Source organism: Daucus carota, chromosome 4, assembly GCF_001625215.2.
Source record: "Daucus carota subsp. sativus chromosome 4, DH1 v3.0, whole genome shotgun sequence".
Lineage (NCBI taxonomy): Eukaryota > Viridiplantae > Streptophyta > Magnoliopsida > Apiales > Apiaceae > Daucus > Daucus carota.
This window is the reverse complement of record NC_030384.2, coordinates 28,827,344-28,833,415: the sequence shown is the minus strand read 5'-3', so window position 1 is coordinate 28,833,415 and position 6,072 is coordinate 28,827,344. Positions and strand designations below refer to the sequence as shown.

The 6,072-nt window shown below is 32.5% G+C and overlaps 1 long non-coding RNA gene across 1 annotated transcript; it reads right to left on the bottom strand.

Moving 5' to 3' along the window:
• Positions 1-4,001: 4,001 nt before the first annotated feature.
• On the bottom strand, positions 4,002-6,070 carry LOC108218229 (uncharacterized). The gene is made up of 3 exons (XR_001806323.2): positions 5,476-6,070; positions 4,975-5,383; positions 4,002-4,873 (listed from the first exon to the last, which is right to left on the bottom strand). It is a non-coding gene; the product is annotated as an uncharacterized LOC108218229 (long non-coding RNA).
• Positions 6,071-6,072: the final 2 nt, after the last annotated feature.

The following is a 6,072-nucleotide window of genomic DNA, read 5'->3' as shown; positions in this document are numbered from 1 at the left end:
CCTACTCATTCTCTTCATCTTTGCCTTCATCTCCTCGCGGGTCAGTTCTCCGCTTGGAAGATCACTTTCATCTTGCGTAGCGCCTTCCGGCGTCTTGGGGTTTTCAGTATTTTCGGGAATTTCTGACATCTCTCCTCTCTAAGATCAGTAATCCCCTCCTTCTAGCGCCAAAAAGTGTTGTGAGAGGAATTGATACAACACCCCCAGAACCGTATAGCACAATTATAGGGATATCTATTACAACTACGAAAATCACGGCTAGCTCTTAGGGGCTACCGTTAACATAAACTAACAGAATTAGTGAGAAACAAGTGTGTTTAAGGGCTGAGCTTGCAAAGAACCAAACAACGAGGCCGGAATTATGGAATTCCATCCTGCAATTGCCCGGAAATATCTGTCACAAAGGTTACACGTGCCTCTCTTTAGAGTGTAGAACTCGTGAATAATGATCCTCGTCCCTTTGCAAGGTGCCTACATACCCTATATTTATAGGGATCAAGCCCATGTAGTTCTCGATTTAGGACTCTGAAGAGATAAGCTCTTATCCCCTCTAGTTTAGGATAAAACAGCCTTCTTTCAGTAGTTATCCAGCGGTATCCCACTCTAAGTAGGTCACTTGAAGCCTTCATCTTTGGTATATATCCGAATATATGTGAATTATCTCCCCTTGATTGTAATTATCTCCATAATAACTGTATTTATCCCTTAATTCGTAGATAAATAACAGCTGATATACTTCCAATTCATCTCCAATTCGTCCTCCTAGAAACAAGGAAGAAGAGTCCTGCTTGGAGTCTGCCTGCCATTCTGCCCAAGCGGCGGAAGCCCTGCCAGCGGCATCCCCTAGCTGCAGCCCCATAACTGCAAGCCAAGATGCACTCAGCGGTAACCCCTAGCAGCGGTAACCCCTAAAGCGCCTTCAGGTGCAACCCCATTCTGATGGCAGCCTTCGTTATGCTTCCAGTGTAAGTCCATGTACCTTCTTGTGCGCATTCAATGATTCACCCAGCTATGGCGAAGCCCATTATCCTTAATCAAATGATTCCAATAAGCCCAAGTGAAGCCCAAATAATATGATGGGCTATAAAATAAGCCCAGGGAGATTTTATGGCACAACAACTAATATGCAGAATAAATCCTCCAACTATTAATAGTTTTACATCAGTAACTTTCAATCTGTTTATTTTGTAAAAGAAATATGTTTCTTTAAAGAATTGGGGATAAAATATAATAATACATGTAAAAAAAGATAAGCCTTCTGTCATGCCCTCTGTACACGCCCAAGTTCAGTTCATTAATAATAAAGCAATCTGACCATTTTATTTTCCATGTACATTGTGTAGCTTCCACTGTCTTCTTTCTTTTTTCCTTTTAATATCACCACTTGCGGGGTTTAATAACAAATATCTATCAAATATGTATTAGTATTAGCACTTGTGCTTGCAGTAATTTTTTGGTTAAGAATGGGAATTATCCTAGTGAAGCATTGCGTGATGTCCATAAAATAACTAAATTTAATAAATATATAATGAAATCTAAACAAGAATCAAAATTGGTTTTAAGTAAATTTTAAATCGTAAATAATGGGCGACTCTCTGATTCATAAAATATATTCTTTATAAGAAATAATATTATAATTTGTTTTAGAAAAATGAATTTTCCCAAATCAGTTCAGGAAACTAATGTAATAATCTTAAAATATTCTAGTAATTTGCAAGTGGTTCAGCAAGTTGAAAAAACTCTCGTCGACTAATAATGTATTTAAATACTTTCAAATTTGTGTACGTTCAGTGTTTGCACGTATTTTGAAACTCTTATAAAGTATAGTTTCGTAACATTTTTTAATTTAAATTTTTTTAATAAAAATTTAAATGTCAAATTTTTATTTAGGAGAAAAAATTAAAAAAAATTATGAAAATATATTTTATAGGAGCCTCAAATACTTGACAAAAAGTAAGGTAAAGAACGTGCTGGGACAAAAGGAGTACATTTGTCAACCAAATTTTACCCAATCATTATTTTATATATTTTTAATAAAAAATTTAACTCTAACTCTTGAGAAATTAATTTTTTGTCATACTCACTCTCGAGAATTAAGATGCTCCAGGAACACAAGAAATTTTCTAGGAATTTTTGTTAATATATCTAATATTTCATAATAATTTATACTATCTAGGTTATTTAATGATTGAATAAAATCGAAAGAATTTAATTAGGAGCGAGAAGAGATTGTACTTTTTTTTAACAAAAGGAGAAGAATTTAATAAATAACTGAAACCCAATCGAGACAAACTCTCGAACTCTCAATTACACCAAACAAAATACGAGCTAAATATATAGCCACTTTGTTTTCACATTGTTTAACACATTGAATATTTAAATTTAATCCAAAAAGTATTACAATCAAATCCGTGAGCTATTCAGTCTACATCAGTTCTCATCATTGTAACATCGTAATTGACTATCGTACATAAGCAACAACATCTAACCCAATGTTGAGAATTATTGGATCAACAATTATGTCGTGAAAAGTGAATTCTTGCAATTATTCACCGCCATGTCATATTTGAACCAAGCTTTACGGATCACCCAAAATACCGTGTAAGTCCTTTTTAGAACCGTTACCGAAACTCATAACAAAATACACAGAAAAATCAAAACAAATACAAACATCCCAAAAAGATGAGTACAACTTTAATACAAGTTACTCAATAAGAACTCAACCAAAAAGGATTAGATCTTGATTTTATTAATAAAATGATAAATAGGAGAGATGTTGAAAGAGCGAAAATGATTAATCAATAAAAAGAATGAAAGTTGAATAATGGAGAAGTGGCGGTTATATCTCTAATTTTGGAAATCGACTCTCAAAACATCAAACGTGCGACTAAATTTGGGTAGCGTAAAAACTTGTGTTTACCTTTCTGATCAAACAGCTTGAATTTTATCATTTTGGTGGTGTCACCAATCACCATCTTCTTTTCAAAACACCATAAAAAATAAAGCATGATAAAGTTAATTATGTATTATAATGATTTTGAGGAATAATATAAAGAAAAATGATACAAGCTTTCTCGTCAACTTGAGGATAAAATACACCAAAATACAAACTCCACTATTATTCTTTTAAATATAAATTATATATTATTTATATACTATATTATAATAAACTGATATTGGTATAATTCGTAGTCGTCAAAAAAATATAATCAGTTAGTAATACTAAAATACTAATAAAATGATGTTAAAATTTAAATTATAATTAATGAATTACGAATTCTATACTCGCTCGTGCTTCGCACGGGTTAAAGGCTAATATATGTAAAATGTCAAGATGGTTAATGAACTGGAGATCATATACCATTCTATGATCTACTATCTTGATATTATTTAGATCATGAAAATATGAACAAGTACATCTGAATGGTCGAGGAGGGAAACTAATTATTATTAAATATTAAATATTTTTCTTGAAATATTACCGCAACAAGTAAGAAATTATGAATTTTAATATTTATGATAATATATTTAGATTTTATAACGTTTATTTACTGTTTATTTCTAAACTTATAGTATTATATTTTTCTTTGTTAAAAATAATTATAAATAAATTTTTTTAAAATCTACATATATTATTAAAAATATTAGAATTCACAATTTTTTATTTGATTGTGGTAACATTCAACAAAAATGTGTGGAACTTAATAAATGTTATTTGTACTCCTTGACACATATTTAGAAGTATCTCTTTGATATGTATTATAATTTATGATTTAAATAATATTCTGTCAACATAGATAAACAAAGTGATGTAAGACAACTTTTATATTTAATCATAAATAATGCTTATAAAACATATAATTAAAAATAAAATTTGAGAATTATATATAAATCGTATGTAATTTATAATTTTATATCAAAGTGTTATTCATTATATATGCAAATTGTTTACCTAAAATTGAATTAGGGTTTGTTTGAACAAATTTCAAAGTGTTGCCCATTATATATGCAAATTGTTTAACCTAAAACTGAAATAGGGTTTGTTTGAACAAACTCCAAGTAGGTTGCTAGCATGTGGAGCAAAAGCCGGTCCAGCTCACATGAGATTATAAATAAACATCGCTCCCCACTAATCCAAATATCCAATGTCATCACTCTAGTCAAGGGACTCATAACTCATAAGCATATAGGCATGAATAGAACCTAAATCAACTCTAAAACATGTTCATACTTCAACCCCTGGGCATTGTCGTAATTAAGAAAAATTGTATGGTAAAAGAAACTTTCTGTGTTTGATTTTAACTGTTTTTGATTTTTTTACACGTATTTTAAGCTGTTTTAAAAATCACATATAAATATTAGTATTCTTTATGAAATTTATATCTCAATATACCTGTCAAAAATTCAAACATAGACAAAGGGAGTACTAAACAATAGAGTGTCACGGGGAGCAAGTACCTCCACCGCTCGTCCTCGATGCTTCTTTTTATTTATAACTACATATATAGAATTACCGTGAGGTACTTGTCTGATCAGCATATTCTGCACTTAAGTTCACTGTCATGAGCATGACCACTCCAGGCTCATCATCTGGTTGCACATCGAGTCGTGTACACATCCTATTAGATTATATTGGAACGATGCCGACAAATCACATAAGCCACTTTTCTAAAAATGAATAAATTACGTTAGAACTCAGAAGAATCATGACTCAAAACTATACCAACAACATGAAAAAAGTAGACTTCGACGGGGGAATATAGAACTAATTAAGTACTTTGGAGTACTTGTCTCAGTACCATACACCGGAGTTAGGTTTGTTGAGGTGACTGCATGTTCATCAATTTGTGCATGAAGTTGTGCAGACATCATACTGGATTATATATTGGAAGATTCAAATATATCAGATAATTCAAAATTATACCGACAAAATGAATAAAGTTGACTTCAAAAATAACCAAGATTCAGAATTACCTTATTTTCTTGTTACCCTGCTCCAGTAAAGCGATAGCAGACTTTTTAAGGCATGTAAAAGGAGTCAAGATGATCCCCGATCCTTCACCAGAAAAACGCAATAAATCCAACAGCATTATCCTCCAATGAGGTGCTTAATCTGCCCAAGAACTTGTTCTCTATCAGCATGCCTTGATTTCCTTGGCTTCTGGAGTATCTGCACCTTGAATCCTCTATTAATTTTTTAGCACTTCCCACTCCCTTGTGACTGATTTTATGCTCTGAATTGGTTCATTCTCATGTTCCTTTTCCAACATCAGCTCTTCTCTGTATTAAAGGTCTGCCTCAGATTTCTTGTTCACAAGTTTCCCCTGCAACACAAGCTCTTCCGCTCTCTCTTTTTAGCCTCATATTCCCTTTTCGTCACAGCCTAATAGCTCCCATCAAGAAACAGTCTTAAGAAAGATGCAACAGATAATATATTACAAATAAAGCTTAAAAACAGGCAAATTGTATACGTACTTTCTCCCTTAAAGACAACAAATATGCCTTCATCTCTAGATATTTTTGTTTCTCCACACACGTTTGTAGAGCCTTCTCGAGTTCAGTTTTTGATCCCTCTAACTCCTCCAGACGCAGTTCCTGAGTCATCAAAGACGCCTTCATCTGGACTATTTCTTGTTCCTTAGCCAAGTCTTGAAGATCCTTCTTGGTTTTGGTAATTGACGCATCTACCATGTTCATTCGAATAAGATCTTGACTAGAATGTGATGTACTTGTATTAAATTTTGTTTGTTCTTCAACCAAGACCTGAAGATCATTCTCCGCCTTATATTTGGATGCCTCTAGCTCTTTCTCCATCCGATTCAATTGCTGAATCCTCAAAGATGTAGCTATCCTGGTAATTGAGTAAACTTGCTCATTATAGTATTTTTTCTTGTAAAAATCATATGAACAAAAAGAGATAAAAATAACAACAAACATTAGTTGTGAAGCCATATAAACGGATCCAAAAATAGGTCGAATACAGGAGATATTCAAAAGCTAGAATAACCAGGTATTGCTATCAACAAACTACAATTGAACTTCTTTAACCTGCTTTGTTATGTTCAACTGGTA